This window comes from Macrotis lagotis, chromosome 3 (genome assembly GCF_037893015.1).
Source record: "Macrotis lagotis isolate mMagLag1 chromosome 3, bilby.v1.9.chrom.fasta, whole genome shotgun sequence".
NCBI classification, from domain to species: domain Eukaryota; kingdom Metazoa; phylum Chordata; class Mammalia; order Peramelemorphia; family Peramelidae; genus Macrotis; species Macrotis lagotis.
In genome coordinates this window covers 45,302,891-45,327,340 of record NC_133660.1, presented here as the reverse complement: position 1 = coordinate 45,327,340, position 24,450 = coordinate 45,302,891, and positions in this window count along the sequence as shown.

Below are 24,450 nucleotides of genomic sequence, written 5' to 3'. Positions count from 1 at the left end.
TTTTTGCCACCACAAACAAAGCTGCTATGAATATTTTTGTACAAGTGATGTTTGTACCCCTTTTTATGATCTCTTCAGGGTATAGACCCAGTAGTGCTACTGCTGGATCAAAGGGTATATACATTTCTATTTCCCTATGGGTATAATTCCAAATTGCTCTCTAGAAAGTTTGGATGAGTTTACAGCTCCACCAACAATGCATTAGTGTCTCAGATTTCCCATATCCCTTCCAACATTGATCATTGTCTTTTCTGGTCATATTGGCCAGTCTGAGAGGTGTGAGGTGGTACCTCAGAGATGCTTGAATTTGGATTTCTCTAATCAGTAATGATTTAGAGCAATTTTTCATATCACTATGGATTGCTTTGATTTCCTCATCTATAAATTGCTATAGTAGGCCTTTATAATAGACTTCAAACTTCAATGTAACATTGACTACTTGTTTATCTTATGAAGCTCACTTGTATAACTATAAGAATGCTGATAAAGATAATTTCATCCTATTTACTCAAATTTCATTTCCAAACCTAACATGGCTGGGATGTCTTGATACTTTCTAAAATTTCCTAACTATATTTTGTACCTCTGTACCATCCTCTCTTGTCCAACATAAGCAGATGACCATATTTTGACCATCTCATGACCATTTTGTCACCAGGATGACTCTTACCTTGCTCATCTTAATTTTTAGCTCTTAAGTCAAATCTCAACCCATGAGATTCTGTATTTTGCCATGCTTCTTTTACATATTTGGGTATCAAACCTGAGAAAAGTAAGGTTCAACAGACCTGGGGTATGTCAGATTGTGAGGAATAGTTGAGATCCACATTATTAAAGGGAATTATAGATTCTTTAATAGGGTACCACTCACTCAGAGCTCTGCCTCAATTTCTTTTATTGTAAATTGGGAAAATGTCAAGAGATAAATTTGAGTCTGTGTAATACCTTTGATTTTTGTATGTATGGATGCCTTAAATTAGTAAATTTTAAAAGTTATAGATCTATATTTTTGTTTTTGCTGTTGGGCTCTATTTTATAAGTCTATGGGCAAAGTGACACAAATAATCCACAAAGGAAAAATCCTCAAATTTTAAGCTATTTCCATATTGCTTCAAAAATTCACTAAAGCTAGAAGGTTTCAGCTAGTGAAAGTTCTTTTGACTTTTTCCATTTAATTTGTCCTCTACAATTTTATAGTTACATATAAATGAGTTGTGGGGCTCAAATGAGATGACATAAAAATGTTAGTGATTATAACTGAGACACAGGAAAACCCAGTCACTAAATTTAGGGAAATGAACTTGGAGTCACAGTATATCAGTTCAAATGCCAGCAACCCTGGTTTCCTCATGCGAAACTAGATTCTAAGCTCATGATCCTGTTTCACTGTGCATAACATTTTAGGCACCTTAATTGAACAGAACTAGAGACACATTTCACTCAGTTGCCTGAGGCTAGGAATTCTTACCCTGTGTTATAATTTCACTCTAAACTGTGTTGGAAGCGTAGTTATCATATATTTGGACAAAAGCAATACTTTCTGTGATGTATGTAAATGGCTTGAAAGTGGGAGTAGAGCAAGAAAAAGACAAGTTAAATTGTACAGTCTTGCCACAAGTTCAAAAGCAGCAGAGGAAGCCACTTTTCCTATTATATTTTGGAGGGGATAAACTTTACAATATGATGTCAGAAAGAGAGAAACATAATTCATCCATATTAGGTGAGAAGATCCGTCTTCTGATATTGTTTGTATCCCATGACTCATATGAATAACATTTTGGATTCATTCTGGAGACTCTTGATAATCCAGTTGGCATAAGACCAGCCAATGCTTTAAATAGATAAGTAAAATACAAAAACTTAAGTCAGTCCTTTCTTGTTATATTAGTTAGTCTGAGTTTCCATGTTCAACTTTCAGTTTGACCTTATTCAACTTCACTAGTGTTGGGAAGCCAAATTGTAGAAGGGTGGATAGTACTATCTCTTAAAATATCTCTGTTGTGTCCTGATGATTAATTCAGAAGCTTGAGCTAGTCTGAATGGTGTTGGCTTGTCTGTTGAAAAAAATAAATACATTAGGTGTGAGTGATGACCTGTAATGGAAAGCCAGACAGTATGCTCAACCTGTTTTCTGTGAGTTGAACAACTTTCCAAAATCAGTTTTTTTCCCATTTCCAGATGTTCCCTGAGTAGATACAAATGAACATTTTTTTAATGTCCATCCTTTCCAAAGAATACTGTTAAGCCATGATATTCTAGCAACTCTACTTCCTCTGGGATATCAACTATGGTCAAACATATATGTCCAAAATAAAGTTATATTTTTATATTGTTTTAAAGATTATAAACATTTCACAAATATTATCTTAAATTATCCATCTCTTAAATATATATATATATGTATGTATATATATATATATAATCAGATTGAGTGAAAAATTGAATTCCATCATGCATATGAGAAAACTGAAACACAGCTTGCTAGCATCATAGAAGTCAGAATGGTGCAAGAAAATTTAATCTATCTCATTTCCTTCATGTCTATCTACTCGGATGGTTTTATGGTCTGTCTCTGTCACCCAATGGTCAATTGATTACTATTGAATTCTAAAGATATATCTGAAGAACATAAAGTAAATGACCTGCAATTAGTATAATCTATGTTCAGAGATGCTCTTCTTTCTTTCCAGACAGAAAAACCAGATACAATAAAGATCAGATCTGACCATAGTAGAGTTATAGGAATTAATAAATTATTCCTAAATAATTGATGAATCTTACTTAATGAAATTATCTGCTGAAAGGCTCTGATAATATTGACAATGAGGTATTCATGTGTCATGCCTTTCAGAATTAGAATGGTCATGAAATTTTGAATGACATATCTTGTGTAGCCATTTTGAATTCCATAAAAGATAAACACCTAGGAAAGACTCATTCTCACATGGAAAGGGTTCAGCCCTCTCAGGCTTTTGTTGGTCAGTACAATTAAAATATAAAGAAGTATGCTCCTTTAGTAAAAAAGGAGTTCTTCAATGAACTTGATGGAATTATAGGGTAGTCTAAAGTAACAACAATAATTTTAGTAGCTCTGAAATGTATTAAGCAAAGCGTTTTTAAGATGAAGTGAAAGGTCATAGCAAAGCTCATTTTCTCCAACATACACTGAGCCTTAGGAATATCAATGTAAAGAAAGAAGAAACAAAATAGAAATAGACTAAGCCAATCAATCTAGAAACTTCACAATAAGACAGAAGAGGGAGACATTACTAAAGGGATCAAAATAGGGTAGTTAATGCCAGTTTAGATAAACTTGGAGGCACCAGAAACTTAAAGAAAACCAATATGAACTCTAACAATCAACCAAAACTCAGCTAACAGACCTCAAGATGACACCATCTCCGGTTATTTTACTGGGTCAAGATATTAGGAGACATCCTGTATTCCAGAGCTAAGGTCCAGTAAGCAAGCTGTGCCCTGAGCTTGTCATAACAATAATCCCTTGTACTAACCTTCTGAATGATCTTATTCTCTGGCAAAATCATAAAATTTTCGTATCATTTTGACATCCTAATTATCCTCATTTGTTGGAACTAACCTATTTCCCAGGAACCTGAAAACTGATACTGCATCTGACATCAAATCAGTCAATACTTAAAGAAATTAATTTATATTATTCACTGGAAGGTCAACTGAACCTGAAGTTTAAATACTTTGATTATATAATGGGAAGACATGACTGATTGGAAATGAACATGATGTTGGAAAAGATTGAAAGAAAAAGGAAAAGGGAATGGCAGAGGATGAGATGAAAATATCATGTCTTGTGAACAATGAACATGAAGCTTCCATAGACTTGAAGATATAAGGAAGGATAGAAAGGGCTGACATGCTTTGGTCCATAGGATTAGGAGTAGTCAGATATGACTAAATTGATAAAACAATGCAAACAAATGTACAAATAAGATAACATACTGGACTTATGCTTGAATGTAAACAAGTGATCCCAGAAGTTCTGTCATCAGGAGGGAGCCATATCTTAGTGAGTACAAGAAGATGGAGTAAGAAAGGAAAAGTTTTAAGGCTAAAAAGCAATTTTATTTCCTATGGAGCAAGCATTCCAGAGTGCAGAGGTTGGACCAATGCCCAACTTGAAAAAGTGCAAAGAAAAGAAAGAAGAGACCACCTGTTATTGGAATCTAAAGTCTATCACCCAGAAACTAAGATAGACATCAAGAATTGAGGCAAATGTATACCAGGCACTCTATCTAGATCAGCAGAGGGCAGAAACCTCCAAACTAAAGAGACAACAGGATGAAATAAAGTACACACAAACCCTCTAAAAGTATATGACAAGACTGGCCAGAACCAAAAATAAAAATCTCAATTCAGGAATTGAAGATGAAAATATAAATGAATAGAAGAAGGAATTGAACATAATGAAGAATTATTATGAGATGAAAAGTATAAGACAAAAATCAATCAATAAGCATTCATTAAGTAGTTATGTAAAACTTGCTGCTAAAGTACCAGTAGTACATGTAGGAAAAAGTCCTTCCTTAAATGATTATTACTGTACAATAAATACAGTGTCTCAGAGGGAGAAAAATGCCTTGGCTACAAGGCTGAACAAGAAGACATGGGGAAAATGAAATCAAGCAAGGGATAAAAATTAAATGAAAGTCCAGTAGTGGGGGAAAGCTTTCAAAAAAAAGTATTATTTTTTACCCAAATGGAAGACTCCTTGAAAAAATAATAGGGCAAATGGAATTCATTGACTTCAGGAGACAATAAAGAATATAAAAAGAAATTCCCAAATTACAAAGGATAAAAAACAATTTAAACATATACAATCAAAATAAGTGATCTTGAAAAGTAATTTGAGAAGATAAAAGAGTAATCAAACCAAATCATAAGAAAGTTATCAAAAATCTATGACCAAAAAGAAAAAAATGCCTGTACATTCTGTTAAAATACAAAAACAAAAATGTAACAAATCTTATATTCTTATAGAATCACAGGGCATCCATTAATCAACTCTTAAAAGAAATCCCAAACTGAAAACAGACAGAAATGATATAAGCACCAACCAGGGCCTCTAAATCAAAAGAAAAAAATATTCTAGATAGCCAGAAAGGTAGAGTACAAGTACCAAAATCAAGGTAACAAAAGTCTTTTTTTATAGAAAGATTTTATTTATTTTGAATTTTACAATTTTTCCCCTAATCTTACTTCCCTCCCCACACCCCTCCACAGAAAGCAATTTGCCAGTCTTTACATTGTTTCCATGGTATACATTAATCCAAATTGAGGTGATGAGAGAGAAATAATATCCTTAAGGAAGAAACATAAAGTATGATATATAGCAGAATCACATAATAAGATAACACTTTTTTTAAAAAATTGAAGGTAATAGTCCTTGGTCTTTGTTCAAACTCCACAATTCTTTCTCTGGATCCAGATGCTATTTTCCATCACAGATAGCCTAAAACTGTACCTGATGGGTGCCCTGTTGATATGAGCAAGTAACAAAAGTCTTAGCAGATATTACTCTAAAGAAGAGAAAATCAAAAAGAAGAGAAAATACAATATTACAAAGGTTTACAACAAAAAAATACCCTGAAAAAAACTATGTATAATCTTGCATGAGGGGGAAAATGGAATTTTAATTAAAGAATGTCCTTGAGTATTTCTGATAAAAATATTGAAATTGAGCAAAAATATTTGAAATGCAAATACAGGAGTCAATGAAATCTGGAAAGGTAAATCTATTTGAGCAAATGGAAGGGATAAAATGATGATAAAATGTTTATATTTTTCTACTTACAATTAATTGTTCCTAAGTAGAGATTTCTCTCTCTCTCTCTCTCTCTCTCTCTCTCTCTCTCTCTCTCTCTCTCTCTCTCTCTCTCTTTCTTCCCTTCTCTCTGTGTTTCTTCCTTCCTTCCCTCCCTCCCTCCCTTCTTTCCTTCCTTTCTTCCTTCCCTCCCTATATCTTTTGTGCTGTATAGTCAAAGAAGCAGCTGATGGTGAAGTGAATAGAAATCTGGTTAGGTATTCCAGCCTTTAATACTTTTTAGCTGTGTGACCTGGACAAGTCATTTAATCACTTCTTAAACTGAAAAAAAATGGCAATAATAATAGTTCCTATCTCATAGTTTATTATGAGGATAAAATGAGATAATAATGCTATAATAATCACCTAGCACTTGGGAGGCATTGTGCTTTCCTGCCACCTTCCTTCAAAGGGAGGTGACTTCTAACTGACTGAAAGAAGGCTAAGTATGACCCTGTGAAGGTTCATAAAGAAGTTGGAATGAAGGTTTGGAGCAGGACATTGCTTTGAGGTGGCTATGAGAAAAACAAAGATGAATGTTTAGATGGCTAAGGGGAATCCCCAGAGCTACAGTCATGTGAAGAAGCTAGTTCTATCCTGAACCTTGACTTAAAGAAACTGATCCTAAACAACAGATTGTCCTTGGAATATTGTCCTCTTTATCCTTAGTTGAATTAACATCTTATTTTACTTTCAGCTAAAGAACTCATTTGTTCCTGTATTTTTTAGTATATTCTCCTCTTGTAGAGGGTTTCCAATGTCTATTTGCTGCTTACTTTGATAATGAGATTACTGATTATTTGTGGTGACCTTTTGTGTGACCAGCACTTAGTGGATCGTTTAAGCTGGTGGTTATCCCAATCCCTTAAGAAAAATTAAAGAATCAAAGGTAACAATCATCAACTCAGACATTCCAACAATAAAAATTGCCATAGTTAAAAGAGATAAACAGAGCTAAACCAACTCTTGGGTAGGTAGTGAATAGAGTAAAATAGCATAGTGGATAGAATTCAAATCTGACCTCAGAGACTTACTAGCTTTGTAATGCTGGGCAAGTTGCTTAAAACTGTTCATCTCAGTTTCCTCATCTATAAAATGAATTGGAGAAGTAACTGACAAATCACCCCAGTGTCTTTGCCAAGAAAACACTAAATTGGGTAACAGAGTCAGACACAACTGAAAAATGACTGAGTCTGAGACCAATTCTAAAGGTCTCTATGGAGAACAGATCTGTGTGTACTTCATCCTTCCCCAATCAGAAAGGGGAGAGAAGGGAAATCACTCCAACTCAGTTGGTACAGATTCTTTTCTCATAGACATCTTCCTCCATCATTTCTCCAAGTCTATCTCTAGCATCTGGGAAGGGGAAATTGGTAAAACTACTTTGATTTAAGCTATGTGGTCTCTTGTTGAACTCCATCCTTGTTTCCAATGATTATGGAAATTTCTGATACTTTCTTTGCAGAGGATGTGAAAAAGAATGTCTTATGATTGCTATTTGAGGCTCTCTATCTAGATTTAGGGGTTGCTAATAAAAGTAAAACTGAAATCAACATCAGTTCAATATTGTGGTTTCCTTGACTACTTAGACAGAATACTGGGTCATAACATATATACTCTGAAATAAAAAATCAACTGAAATCACTCCCATTGCAAACTTTGAACAACATACTTCAAAAGACAATGCAAAAAAAATTCTTTTGCCTACACTTAAGTTTCTTGTTGCTAAAGCTAACATTTCTAATACAATATTGAATAAAAGTTGTGATAATGGGCATCTTTGTTGCATCCCTGACTTTATTAGGAATGCCATTACATATAATGCCTTTCAATGGTTTTAGATAGATACTGCTGATCATTTTAAAAAACAAATCAAGTTTAACAAAAAAAGAAAAATTAAAAGAACACAAACCACACTACAAAGGTGAGATCAGTGTAAAGTATGCAGAACGCTCTGGGTTTACATATTTAGATGGATGGAGTGAGAAAAGATTGAATGAGGAAGGATGAATTGGAGCAAGAAGAATGAGATAGAAGTCTTTTCTCAGGCTCTTTCTTCATTGTCAAGATGTGGTAGGAATGGGAAGTCCAGAATTTTCTCACATTTTGTGTTGATTATTAAAGTCAGATGAAGCTTAACATCATTTGGGAAAAAAACCTCTGAACTGCTCTATCATCTCTGTAGTCTCAGCTACTTTTTAGATATGAGCCTCATTACAATTACAAAATCTCATTCTCTTCCCGACTCTAATCCTTCAATGCAACTACATTTCCTGGAGGGCTATGCAATTAGACCCTGGAAGTTAGCCCTGGGCATCCTTCAGCCTTGCCTCCTGCCCATCAAGTAAAAGGGCTATGCTATATTGTGCTTAAAAGAATCATACATAATGAAATAAAATATATATCTAATATGTATGTGATGAATTGCATAACAACCGAATGTATAGTTGATGATTAAAAAATTAATTAAATCATCAGGGGAAATACAAGCAACACTAGAGAACCTCACATTTCTTTCAGAAATGGGCAAACCATCAACAAAACAAAGGAGACAGAGGAGTCTTCAAACTCATATGAGAAAGTTGGATCACAAAAACCAAAAGAGAAAAGAGCGTAGTATCAAGGAGAAGAAAATAATAATTTGTTAAAGGTTGCAAAGGAATAAAGGATAAGAATTAGAGGGAAAAGCCAGAATTATATGGTGATCAATAGATCATTGGTAAGATTGGAGATAAAATTTATTTATTGGGATAAAGGAGGCAGACTGCAGATACTTAAAAATATAGTAAAAGAAAAGATGTGCAGGCATTAATTGTAGATAATCTTCTTGATCAATTTAGTCCCACACACATACATACTTATATATCCACACAAACACAAACAAAATTGAAAGATGGGATAAAAACTAGTACAGATAGATCAAATGAGGGCTTTTTTAAGCATGGAGGAGATATGACATGTTTGTAGAAGTAGGGAAAAAACATTAGATGGGAAGAAATTTAAGACTAGGGAGAGGGGCGGCCAGGTGGTGTAGTGGATAAAGCACTGGCCTTGGATTCAGGAGTACCTGGGTTCAAATCTGATCTCAGACACTTAATAATTGCCTAGCTGTGTGGCCTTAGGCAAGCCACTTAACCCTGTTTGACTTACAAAAACCTAAAAAAAAAAAGACTAGGGAGAGTGGGCAAGATAGCTGCTAGAGGAGACAAGATAGAATAGGGAATAAATAGACGTTCTAAAAAATCAAACAATAGATTAAATAAAATGATTTACATTAAATGAAAATTTGAATTTTTAAACTAATAAAATATGAAAAACTATTTATTTGATCAAAAAGAGAGGTAAGATAAGTTGCATATATTAAAAATGGAACTAAAACATTTACAATAATGTATTGGAAATAAAAGAAAGGAGCTTTTTTACCCAATTACCCAATGACCAATAAAATGATAAATGGATGAAAATTTACAAATATATAGATCATAAAAAGTACAAAACTGAAAGGTATCTTCTGACCTAAATGCTTCATTTCTTTTAGACTTTGATGGAGCAAATAAAAAGAAATTTTACTTCTCCAAGTAGTGTGCAAAAATTCCTCTCAATGAAATTATAGTGAAACTAAGAAATCATTAACTGACAGAAGAATCAGTCAATACCCGGCAGTCCTAAAATGCATGAAATAAATTCTAACTAATAAAAGACATAGATACATGGCAATAAACACTTTAAATTAAAAAAAATAGTAAACAGTTTCAGAGAGGAAAGAAGAGAAAAACATACCTAGTCAAGGAGATATGGTGATAATACTAGGAAAAAACTTCAACGAAAACTTTGCCAGTACTCTGAGGTTATAGTTCTATAATACAAAATGTCCATTGTACATATATTCAGTTTTCATGTTGATTTTTTCCAAATATTTGGATATTTAACATCACGGCAAACTATATATTTGATTTAATTTCTCCATTTTTATCCATCTTTTTTGCATAAGGTATATGAATGCTGTCAAAAGAAATATATCCTTGGATACCTATGGACTATGTATTACCTGAGAAAACTACAAATTAACATTATATATTGTATTATGCTTTATTTATTTTGTTAAAGATTTCCTAGTTACATTTTAATCTGGTTTGGTCTTGGGAGTTTTGCTCTGTAAGTCTAATGTTTCTGTTTTAGAAACATCCAGATAAAAAATTCTGTCCACAAAGAATGAATAACAAATATTAGATTGAAAGAAATTAAAAACTATTGAGAATGGGCATGATGAAGTATTACCAACAATCATTGTTTTTAAACAACCTAGGACTTGTGATGTAGCAATGCACAAATTTGTACCATCTTTATTACATGATTACATAGTTGAAGAGGTGTGATTATAGAGTAACTGAGTTCAGTGAAGTAGTTACCCTGGAGTAATGTTTAGAAATTATAGTACATGAATCTGACAATCAATTAGGAATCAGTTTATATGCCAATATTGGAATTTTGTAGCAGTTTGGAAACAATTTGATATCAAGTTGAGAAACTACAAGCAAAGTTTGATGTAATTTGCAACATGATCACAAAAATCATTGTACTTACGATCATCATGGTTTTGACTTGTTGCAGAGACGAACATAAAATGCTTTTAGACATGCACATGCTTATTGTAACAGAGGAAAAATATAAATAGTTGGGCAATTGTTTACTGCTCAAGACAATGTAAAAGAATTTTCTATAATTGTCTTGAATCCTTAAAGGGCTAAGGAACTATGACATGAGAACCACTGATCTAATACAAACTATACCTTGTCTCAAATAATAAACTCTTCTCAACTAATACTGCTCAACAAATAGGATGTCATAAATACATCAATAATATAAGGGACAACTTTGTCCCTATTAGTCTAACCACATCAGGACTAACTGTTTTATTTAATGTTTCTTCTATAAAAGAAATGAGAAAAGTTAGAGAAGGTATATTTGGAATTACCATCTCTAAATTTTACTTTGCACTTTTATTTTGTGACAACACAAAATAGTCAGATAAAATGATGGTGTTTACAGAAGATTAAAGTAAAAATATATCAGTGATGACTCTGTAGTTTTAACAAAGTAATCAATAATCTGTTTTTGTTTTGGTATGCAAGCCTACATTTGAGAAAGGTGAATAGTTAGTAACCCAGTTTGACTTACTTGCCTTTTCCATTTTTTAAATCTATGTATTTGTTCCTGATATATGCACTCTCTCTTCCTTCTCTACCACTATCTTATATATTTATATCTTCTATATTTTTGAGGGACAACCCAAATGTCATCTCTACTTTATAGCCTTCTCTGATACCCAGCCTAAAGTCATTTCGAACTCATATGATCCCCATTGTACCTTATTTCCTCTTATCCAGTCAGCATTTTTTCCACTCATATTATATTTATCAATATACATGGTAACATACAGTCTTACAAGGTCATCAGAAAAAATTTGACTTTTTAAAATTAGGTTATTTCAGGGAAATGTTTGGGATCATTAAAGATACTACACACTCTCTTGAAATGCAGTCGTCTACTATCTTCCAGCTCAATTCTAGTCTCAGTTCATTGTTCATTTTCAGTGACTTCTCAAGATATACATATATATATATATATATATATATTATATATGTTTATATTATATATACATATATACATTATATAAGAATATACACATATGTACATAGAAATGAATCAACTCTAAAGACTGTCATTTACTGTAGCATATCAATATTTAAGACTGTGGGTCATTCAAAGGACAAAGGAGTGAACACATAGTAGATGTTGGTAGGTCATAGCCAGGATTTTTTTTTTACTTAAATTGGCGTTTTTATTGGTATAGAGACTTTTCATTGTGGGAAAAAACCAAACTTTCTTCTGTCCTTTCTGACATATTTCCTCTACCACTTTTATCTGCACTTTCTATCTATAATTACTAAATTCACAAATTTACTTTTTCTATGATAGCCATTTAAATGTTATAAAACTGTTAATAAAAGCTAGAGGAAACTAATATTTACAATATTTGTGCTATCTCTGCCAAGCTCTAGAGTTACTTATCAAATTAATTCTGCAAAGTGAATAGAAGAGGGGCTGCTAATACAATGGACAGAGCACTGGCCCTGGAGTTAGGAGTTTAAATCAAGCCTCAGATACTTGACACTTACTAGCTGGATGACCCTGGGCAAATCATCTAACCCCAATTGCCTTGCCAAAACATAAGTGAATTGGGGCAGAGAAGGGGCATCCTATTTAAGCCTAAAAGCACCGAACTCTTATAGCTGGCTTTTAAATCACCAAAAGCTCTCCCCTTCCCTTTTTCTTTCTCAACTTCAACCACAAAATCATTTAATCCAATCATGCTAACTTTGCTAAATATTCTGGGTCCTAATTGAGGCATGTTCAATGACTCAAGGCTTCAATTAGGTTAAATGAAATAGTCATGAACCCCAAAATGCAAAACTAAAACAAAACAGAACAAAAAAACCAATACCCTTATCTGTAACATGGATTAAAATTCATGAATATGATTTAAAGAGATTCCTCAGGACTTTCTCAGAGCCTATTCACTTTTATGTCACACAAATTTCTAACAAGTATTATCCCTAAGTTTTCAAGTGCACAATAGATTATAAGTGGAAGAACTACACTAGAAGAAGACTACTATAGAGAGAGAGATAATTACGAACAAAACATACTGGAATTTATAAAGTTTATCCAGTCAGGACTATTTAACTTAGGGGAAAATAACCCCCTAATAGTTCCTGAGAGTGACACTGTATTAAATTGCAATACCACTTCTGATCTTCCCAGTCATCAAAAAGTGAAGAAAAGGCTAAAATGTATACATTTTTAAAATCTATGTTTTTGTTATATAATGTTACATAATGTTATATAATAGGTATATATACATATATATATATATATATATATATATATTACTTAAAGAAAGAAATATGCCTAATTCATTTTAGGGAGAAGCCTATCCAAAAGGTTCTTTTATAAACTTTAATAATGGCTTTTGTTTTTTATATCATGGTAATTTCTGAATACAATACTAATCAATAATCTTTTCCTTGTACCAATGATAAAATTAAAACAAAACAAAACAACTATACAACCCTTATAGAAATGGCATCTCAGCATAGGTAACATTCTATATATCTTAAACTATGTGTTTTTAAAAGGTTAAAGCCTTAATTATCTATAATATTCCAAAGCAATCATTCCTCCACCCAGGCTTCCAATTAGCCAAAGTTGTATTCTGTATGTACTATTGAGTTCTATATGATGCTGTGGAGTTATCCGCAGTGGAATCATCAACCTGTTGAATACATCTCACTTTGTTAGGCATTCCTAGCTACTTATGAACAGTTAGATTGATTAACTGCGACTCCACTATTTTTTGATGGTTTGCAATGAGACTAGACCTCAATTCATCTTTCTACTATCAATACAAATAGAAATAGGAAGGATGGAAATAATGTCTGAGTGTCCATCAGCCTATAACCCTCTTCCCCGACCCATGATGCTGACTAATATGACTGAAAGTGAGCCTGAGAAGTAAATTAATAGAAAATTAAATTGAAAATGAGAAAAGAAAAAACATAGTAAGTAACATCCATTGGCTCAGTGCTCTATCCTTCAATAAATATATCAGGCTATCAACATATAGGAAGAAAAGAAAGGGTTACATAAAAATACAGTGAGGGAATAAGATCTTAAACAAAGCATACAGGCTGAGTGGATTGTTCAATATTAAACAGCTTTTCAAGTTGCCAGACAAGAATGAAGACTTTGTCACTTTGTTCCAGATGACACGTTGACAGATAGCATGCCTTTGATAGCTCAGTGGAGGAAGAAGGTTTTATATGTCTATAATAAAGACATAAAAAGGTTTTGACAGTAGACAGCATCTTGTACAAACTGCTGTACTAATACCATTATCTGTCCAAATTTGACAACTAATGATAATGATAAAAATTAAGTAAAGGGGGTGAAATCAGTCAGGTTGGAACAACAGTGGAAAATAGAATATAGCTCGAAAGCTTCTATGCCTCAGAGACCTCTGAAAATGCCAATATTTCAGATGTATTGTTGTTAACAACATGTAGAATGTACTAGGCTAAGGACTGTTTCTCCATTCTTCATTCTTTACTGTACTTGCCTTCTCTTTTCCTTCCCTTCCACACAGCTAAAGCTAGGAAGCTTTAAGGTTGTTTTTAGAAAGGTTGGAAAAAAGCTTTAGGAACATGCTGTTAGAGACCATGAAGCAAGACAATTGATTCACATAATGGGAGCCTGTCAGATATTATCAGGAATGAAAGATGGAAGACTAGACAGATGCAATTTTGCTCCCTCCAGCAACCAAACAGACTGAAGTGTTACGTCCATGATTACAGAGTCCTTGAGTTCTGAAATGGACTTGAGAAGCTAGAATGCAATGAAAAGAATGCTCAACTTGGGCTCAGGATCTGGATTTGAATCATAGCTCTAACATAAGTTGTGTAATTTTGGACTAGTCATTTTATTTCTAATAAATTCATCTCTAAAATGATGGCAATAATATGAGAGCTACCTGGTCATTGAGAGAAAAGTTCTTTGCTATCCTCAAAATGCTATATAACTGTGATTCATCACTATATATATATATATATATATATATATATATATATATATATATAATATATATATATATAAAACCTACAAACCAACCCAGTGAACATTTATCATTTGATATAGAAGACTAGAATCTTTACAATCCCCTAATGTATTCTCCCTCAAATGCAAGGATACAGACTTGGCATGTCTTATTGGGTCACCCTGTATTACATGTCCTCGTCCTGACAATTGATGGATAAATATTTGTAAAGAGCCTGCAGTGTGTCATGTCCTTTGCTGATCTCTGGGAGAAAAAGTACAAAAAATAGAAAAAATGCTTATTCCCTGATTTTGTAATCTAAAAGGGAGATGAGAACATAGAAAAGTATATAAAGCATAAATATAAGACTAATAAATCCATTCAAATACATGGTGTATATCTATGTATCTAGACACATGTATGCATATACTCTCAGGTACACACACAAGTGTATGATCATATCCATACCACAATCTACCTACAAGTTGTCCCAAATATGTTAGTACAGTTTAAGCTTTCATTAAAACTTTTGGACTATCTTGTAGATAGATTGTGTGTTTACATATACCTATACCTATACCTATACCTATACCTATACCTATACCTATACCTATACCTATACCTATACCTATACCTATACCTATACCTATACCTATACATATACATATACATATACATATACATATACACATACATATACATATACATATACATATACACATATAGACATCTATACATATCTGGTTTTATATGTATGCACATACAATCTATAAGTAATTGAATATAATTTTAGAAGGAAGGGCACTTTCCACTTGTACTTGTGGAAATTAGAAAAGCTTATACAGAAAATGAAGAGAGGGACTCTATTAAATTCTAAGGGGGTAGCCTATTCCATAGGCATTAGGAATGGTCTTCTCAAAGACTTGGAAACTAAAAAAGTGCTAACTTATGTGAATAATAGAAAGAAGTTGAATTTCCCTGGTTTACTGAATACAGATTAGGGAGTAAGTTCAATGATCCTGGAAAAGTAGACGAGGGCTAAGTTATATATGTTATTTAAAAAGTTAAATATAGGAGTTAATTTATTTTTCATCTTAGAGATTGTGTGAAGCCAATGGAATTGGTTGAAAAGGGAAATTACATGATCAGATCTAGGTAGTGAGTGAGATATCAATACTAATTAAGAGACTATTGCAGGGGTGGCTAGGTGGCACAGTGGATAGAGCACTGGCCCTGGAGTCAGGAGTACCTGAGTTCAAATCCAGTCTCATACACTTAATAACGACCTAGCTGTGTGGCCTTGGGCTAGCCATTTAACCCCATTGCCTTGCAAAAACCTAAAATAAAGAGAGAGAGAGAGAGAGAGAGAGAGAGAGAGAGAGAGAGAGAGACTATTACAATAATCTAGGTAAGAGGTGATTCAGACCTGAAATAAAGTCTTAACCAATAAGAGGAGACAGATATGAAAACTAAAACTACCAAAATTTGTTAACTGTGGAACAAGAGCGAATAGCATAGAAACATTGGAAGATTATGAACCTGAGATGCTATAAGGATAAAAGTAACATCAATACAGAGAATTTTGAAGAAGAAACATTTTAGAGGAAAATATGAGTTCATTTTAAACACTTTGCACTTAAGTGATTTTCTAGATATAAAGGATGTCATATTAGATGATTGGTAATATAGAACTAAAGTCTGGTGCAAGAGACAGAAAGAGAGAGAAAAAGAGAAAGAGAGGAAGAGATAGAGAAACTGAGAGGGACAGATCCAAAGACAGAGAGAGACAGAGACAAGCAGACAGACAAAGAAAGAAAAAGACATAACCTTGGGGAAGACTCACAGGCAAAGAACATGGTGTGGATGATCAACTAGCTAAGAAGACTGAGTGCAGTTTGACAGGTAAGAGGACACAAAGAGGGCAATATCAGTAGAAAACAAAACCTAAAGTCTCAAGAGAATCCAGGAGGGCAGGGGAATCAACACTTCCAGTGCAGAGGAAAGGATGTAAATGATTAGAAAAGATACCAAAAATATGGCAGAGATCATTGGCAGAGAAATTTCAGTAGGGCAATGATGCTGAATGCCAGATTGCAAAAAGTTAAGGAGTGAGAAAAGAGGAAATAGAAAAAACAAATATTAAAAAAATTCTTTTTAATTTTACTTTTGATGTTTTACAATTTTCCTCCCATCTACCTCACATTGGGGGAAAAAAGGGAAAATATTCATGGTCAAGTAAAATCAAACCCCACATAAGTCATCTCTTATTATCAATCTTGAATGCATTACCTTTCTGTCAGAAGATGGCTGCATGTTTTATCATCAGTGCTCTAGCGCCATGTTTTTGGTCAGCACATTGATTAGAATTCCTCAGTTATACAAATTTGTTTCTCTTTTATAGTCTTGTTATTTTATAAATTGTTCTTCCACTTCTGCCTATTGTACTTTCTCCACCAAGGTCCCTGATCCCTGGACAAGTCAGAATGAATAAAGTTCATATGTCTTTCCTGTCTCAGATTCTAGGTGGGAGTGGCTCCTGCTGGATCAATGACTCCTGCAAAGTCTATCTGGTTTAGAAAAGTATACATGCTCTCTTTCTATTTGCCTTTCTACTTCATATTCGCTTCCTGACTGAGTCAGGCAATTCAAATTAATCCCCTCCCAAGACTTCTCTGATCCACTAGGGAGATGTTCAAAAGAATTTGACTTTGATTACTGGTGAGACTAGAAAATATTGTTAAGAAGATGTCAATACCTAGAATGAGAAGAATCTGAGTCTAAACCATATCTGAGACTTAGAAGGATGAAGAACCTTACTATAATAGCAATGTCATTCCCTCTTAAAAAAGGGGAATCATATGATACTAGATATAAGAGTATTTGCAGGGTAAATTATCATCTACAGGGAACAAAATAGAATAATCCCAGGAAGTCATATTTTGTATATTAAATAGGTGAACAATGGGAAGGGATCTGCTATCTTGATCAATTTAATGTCAGATTATTTTCTTGGCATCAAGAATATTATTGTACACGTAAAGAAATATTTTTGATATCTTAAGAAAAATTGGAGAGAAATAAGATGTACAAACTTACCAAATTTTAGAATTAGAAGGAATTTCCAATAATGCAGTTATTCAAGTAGAGACTACCATTTTTTTCTACTTAAGCTGTAGGCTTACCTTTCAGTTATCTATGTCACTGAAATTCATTTATGTCATTTAGCCATTTTCCTCAATTGAAAAGTGAGGACAATAACAACATCCCACTTGGTGGGATTACTACAAGAATTAAATGAAATATTATTTGTAAAATACTTATTCTCTTCCATTCCTCTATAATTGTGACAAACTTTATTAAATCAATTTTTCAATAAACATGTACTATCTTGTAATGTTGAAAAAGATTTTTAAAAACTCAAATGTAAGGTTTTGCATTTATTCCTTTCACTTACATCTTATATGGTTCAATGGATCAGTCAGCCAAGATCTTTTTAGATCCAAACTCTATCAGGAAATGTCCTTCTCAACTTCATATCACCTAGGCTTCATCCAAGTTTTGAGAAAAATGCTAAATAATTTATAGTCAATCATTGAGGCAATTCACTGGAGAACTCTCACTAACTTGATGCTGAACCATTAGCAACCACTCCTTGACTTTGATCATTCGATATCTTCCAAATCCATTCAAATATACTATTGCCCTGATCTATTTTTTCATAATTTCTATAGGAATGGCAAATGATACTTTATAAAATGCTTCACCAAAATATGTCAAATACACACACACACACACACACACACACACACACACACACACACACGCAGACATGAAACATTTTTTGGATCTCCCATCTCAGCAACCCCATCACAAAAGAAAACAAAATTACCTGGCATGAGTTGTTCTTGATTTAAAAAAAAAAACATACCCTTTCTTTGCGATCTGTTTTCCTTTCTTGATGTCAATATCTTCTTAATAATATTTTCTGGTCGCACCAGCACAGAAAGTCAAGCTTATTGGCTTGTAACTTGTCACAGGAGATTCAATAGATAGAGGACTGGCCCAGAGTTAGGAAGACCTTTATTCAAATTTGGACAAAGAAATTTACTGGTTCTTTTACCCTGGAAAAGCATTTAACTTCTGTCTGTCTCAGTTTCTCAATTTAACAATTTAACAATTTCTCAGTTTAACAATAATACCTCCCTCTCATATTTGTTGTGAGGATAAAATAGATAATATTTATAAAGAAATCTGCAAATCTTAAAGCCAATTCCATTCCATCTTCTCCAGCAGATTGCCTCTGACATCATTCTTACTCTCTCACTTATCTTCAATCTCTCTTGACATAGAACATTTAAAGATGAAAAGTGGCTGTTCTCAAGGAGCTTATAAATCTGCTCCTTCAGGTTCCTTTCTCTCCTTTCTGCAGTTAAGGACTTAGTCAACTATCCTTATTGCATTTTTATCCTCAAATTTAAGGTTCCTTGAATACAAAGACCTTGTTCATTATAATTCTATATAGTACCTAATGATTTACTTAATCAATTCTTTTTGTTATAGTGATGTCTTTTACACAATTCTTAGGAGAAATCACAGATGAAAAAGAGTTCTGAAATAGACTCAATAGCTCAAAAATAGTTTGCCTGTAGTTTCTATTATTTTTGTCATTCTGTCTAGAGTACAATGTCAATAAAAAACAAAATAATTTGTTCAGTGGCCTAATTAGATGTTAGCTTTTTGAAGAGCAAAACTGAATTTCATGATTATAGAATACACCCGTTACCCAATTCAGTCAATACATATCTTGATTTTCAAGTGAGTTTTCACTTTTTCTTCACCTTATTAGGATATCTACCAAAATTTCTCTAAAATATTGGTAGTGACCATGTTTCCTCCCTCAGTTCTGTGACAGGGATTAATTTTGCCTAACAGGAATCAAAGATTTCCCTAGATTTGAGTGATCCATGCTCATCATGGAATCTTATTTTTTTTATTTGTTATTTTTAAATTTTTTAAATTTTATTTATTTTGAGTTTTACAATTTTTCCCCTAATCTTCCTTCACCCCACCCAGATGGCAGCTTGTTAGTCTTCACAAAGTTTCCATGGTATACACTGATCTAAGTTGAATGTGATGAGAGAGAAATCATATCCTTAAGGAAGAAAATAAAGTATAAGAGATAGCAGAATTACATAGTAAGATAATGGGGTTTCCCCCCTAAATTAAAGGTAATAGGCTTTGATCTTTTTTTCAAATTTCATGATTCTCTGGATACAGATAGTATTCTCGCTCACATATACCCCAGAATTTGCACTGATGGAATGAGCAAATCCATCAGGGTTTGTCATCACCCCCATGTTGCTGTTAGGCTGTACAATGTTTCTGGTTCTGCTCATATCGCTCAGCATCAATTTATGCAAATCCTTCTGGGCTGCGCTGAATTGCTATCCCTCCTGGTTTCTAATAGAACAATTGTGTTGCATGACATACATATACCATAGTTTGTTAAGCCATTCCCCAATTTAAGGACATTTACTTAATTTCCAATTCAAACCACAAACAGGACCACTTTGAATATTTTTGTACAAGAGATGTTTTTACCCATTTTCCATAATCTCTTCAAGGTATAGACCTAGTAGTGGTATTGCTGGATCAAAGGGTATGTACATTTTTGTTGGGAATATACATGGGAAGATGGCCAGTATACATGGCTAGCTTCTACACCAGCATGGCCCATATAGGCTTGACTGCAAGACACTGAGCCTGGCATTGGGATTTGGAGGAGAAGACAATAAAGGCATGTGACAAGTCCTTTAGGGAAATACAGTACAGGAAGTTTCCCTCTCCTAATCAATTCAAAATAATTTTGTCATTGATATGGCTGTCTAGGTAGGAGATTTTTTTGCTTCTGGGTCTGGACCATTCTGAAGTAGACTGGCCTCTCTGTATCTGGAGAGTAACATGTGTCTTCTATTGATTCCTAATCTATTTGTATCTATGGAGGTAGCAACAACTCCTGCTATTGTTCTCAACCCTCAATCTGTCAGGCAAGCAGTGGCAATGATCTAGCTTTGTGACAATTTCCTGGTGACACTTATCTTTGGGAAGTCTTTCAGAGTTGTCCTTGAACACTCAACTTCTGAGTCCTTCAAAGTTGATCATCCTACAATGTTAAAGTCAATGTGTATTGGTTCTGCTCACTTTTCTCAGCATCAGTTCATGAAAGTCTTTCCAGACTTTTCTGGAGTTTACCTGCTTATGATTTCTTAAATAACAATAATACTCCACCACATTCATATACCATAATTTGTTCAGCCATTCCCAACTGATGGGCACTCCATTAATTTTCAATTCTGTGCCACTATTAAAAGAGCTGATATATATATATATATATATATATATGCTGATATATATAGATATATGTATATATGCATGTGTGTAAACACATATATATACATACATGACAATTTTTCTATCTTTGTGCTTATCACTCTACAACCAAATCCTCCAACGTTGACTATTGCTTATTTTGTCAACTTTGCTAATTTATAAAGTATGATGTGAAATCTCAAGAATTGTTTTGATATACACTTCTTTTATTATTAGTGATTTGAAACATTTTTTCATGATTCTTGAATAGTTTTTAATTCTTTTGAAAACTGTTCATATCCTTTCCTATTCTGAGGATGGATTGTTACTGTGACATATATGATCTATTTCTCATCTAATTTTATATAGTCTTAATATTTAATATTAAGGTCATGTATACATTCAGAAAATACTTTAAGGCATGGCATAAGGTGTTGATCTAAGCTTAATTTCTTCCAGACTGCTTTCCAATTTTCTAGCAGTTTTGATAAAATAAGGAGTTGTTTCCTAGGTAATTTATATTTCCACTTTATCAAACACTGGATTATTGAGTTTCCTTGTTTCTAATTCCCCCTTATTTAGTCTCTTCCATTGATTTCTCTTTTTTTTTTAACCAATACCAGATGGTTTTGATGACAACTATTTTATAATATAGTTTGGAATCTGGAAGTACTATTCCCCTTTTAGTCATTTTCCTTTTCATCATTTCACTTGAAAATCCAGATCTTTTGTTTTTCCAAATGAATTTTATGAGGAAGGAAGAAAAAAAGGAAGGCATGATTAACTGGAAAAAACTATTTGCAGAAACATTTTTATACAATTTACATTTCTAATAGTGTAAGGAATTGATTCAGTTTTATAAGAATAAACTATTACTCAATTGAAAAATAGTCAAATAGTTTGAATAGAGCCTAAAAACAAAATTCAAATCACTAATAATTAGAAAAATGTAAATTAAAGTAGCTCTGAAAGTCTACCTGATACCCATTAGAATGATAAAGTTTGGTGGAGAAAAAAGTCATTGGGGCTGTGGGAAAAGATGACCATTGATGTACTGTTGATGCAGCTGTCAATTGGTTCAGTTCTTCTAGAAAGCAATTTGGAATTATGTCCAGTTACTAAATAGTGCATTCTTTGATGTACTACTAAGCCTATAACCCAACATGTATGAAAATATGTAACACAAGATGTCAGTTGAAAAGAACATTATATTTATAGTCATAGGACCTGCATGTGAATCCTGACTCAAGGGCCTCTGTAACATTTTAACATAGTTGAGTTTTAATCTCCTCATGAGAAGAAGAAAAAAATATATAAACTATTTAAAAAAAATGAAAATGTATGTTTTGGTCTCCATAGTTTTTTTCTCTGGATATGGATAGTATGTTTTATCATAAGTCTTTCAGAGTTGTCCTTGATCACTCAACTTCTGAGTCCTTCAAAGTTGATCATCCTACAATGTTAAAGTCAATGTGTATTGGTTCTGCTCACTTTTCTCAGCATCAGTTCATGAAAGTCTTTCCAGACTTTTCTGGAGTTTACCTGCTTATGATTTCTTAAATAACAATAATACTCCACCACATTCATATACCATAATTTGTTCAGCCATTCCCAACTGATGGGCACTCCATTAATTTTCAATTCTGTGCCACTACTAAAAGAGCTGATATATATATATATATATATATATATATATATATATATATGTATATATATATATATGCTGATATATATATAGATATATGTATATGCATGTGTGTGTAAACACATATATATATATATAACTAAATGATATTTAACACAACCTTCACCTCTGAATCTTTGATTCTATGAGTCTATGAACTTGCAATCAAAGCTTTCAGCTGTACTCAGCCTCCCCCTTTATTTTACTTATTGCTGTAGCCTACAATTAATTTATTCCAGAAGGAAGGAAAAAATGTACACATTTTATAGGCAGAAGGGTGGAGGGGGCAGTGTGCAAAAAAGTAGCAGTAAGAAAAGGCACTGTATATTAGCTTCTGGGAGATCCCAAATGCCCGAAGTAGAAATCAGGGAGACATCTGCCTTGCTTATCTGTTTGCATGTCTACATATTCATGGCCATCTTCCCATACTCTCCAGAGACTCTTGAGTATATAGGAAGAAGAGTTTCAATGTGCAGCCGCCTGCTTTTGCTGATAGGATAGGAAAACTGACTTCTCTGCTGCAGTTTGAGGTACAAATATCTTTCCATCCTTTGCTGACAGAGGTGGGTTTTGTCTACACATGCAAAGTGAAGCAAAAAAAAAAAAGCAAACCCACAAAACCCCAAAACAACCAACCCTAACTACCAGAATAATTTTGATCAAGGCAAAGAAATAATATGTAAACAGATTGCAACAAGAAATGCAACAGTAGATAAAGACATAGTCACTTAGAATTCCTCTATCCTTGGTTTCATTCCCACATCTCCTTGAAAATTTTTTTTTCTTAATTTATCCACAATTGCCAAATAGCCCTGACTCTGCAATTAAACAGTTTAATTAGATAGAAGGAAGGTGATACAATATCAAATGTCCATAAGAATTGACTTAAACTCTTTAATCATCCACTTTGGTTAATCACAAACCACTATCTCCTAAGCACAAGCCCTTCCCTCAGTGAAGTCCCGGGGGGGAGTCCCTGAGGCCCTTTCTCAATATTATGTGAGACTATAACAAGAGGTTAAGAGTGCCCAAAGATAAGTGTCACCAGGAAATTGTCACAAAGCTAGATCATTGCCACTGCTTGCCTGACAGATTGAGGGTTGAGAACAATAGCAGGAGTTGTTGCTACCTCCATAGATACAAATAGATTAGGAATCAATAGAAGACACATGTTACTCTCCAGATACAGAGAGGCCAGTCTACTTCAGAATGGTCCAGGCCCAGAAGCAAAAATCTCCTACCTAGACAGCCATATCAATGACAAAATTATTTTGAATTGATTAGGAGAGGGAAACTTCCTGTACTGTATTTCCCTAAAGGACTTGTCACATGCCTTTATTGTCTTCTCCTCCAAATCCCAATGCCAGGCTCAGTGTCTTGCAGTCAAGCCTATATGGGCCATGCTGGTGTAGAAGCAAGCCAAAAATTGCCCTGATATTGGCAATCCTCTGTGGAAATAAAGGGTTCCAGGACTATTTACCCTATATGAAGTCAAGACAAGTCAATAGAAAATTACTGGCATATAAATAATTCAAGTCACATCTGAGATGTTTGATCAATAACAGGATATTTAGAATATATTTTCCTCTAATCACCTGGATAACTGGGTTGATTCTATACCTCTCTTTTGCAGACACATTCACAATTTTTTTCACTGAACTGAGGAGTCACCATCAAATACTTGCAAAATTCAAGGTCTGTCTAGCCTGTAGCAGTTGAATTGTTCATTCCTATACGTGTGAGTTCCATCCATTTCAGCTTATTGAGATTTCTAAGAACACTTAACTCTTATGCTTGATAGAAAAATTGATTCAAAACAGATCCTACACACACATTTCTCCTCTATAACAATGTCAGATAACATGAAACTGTCTTGAGGAAAGCCTGGTTCAAAAATTGTTGCCTCCA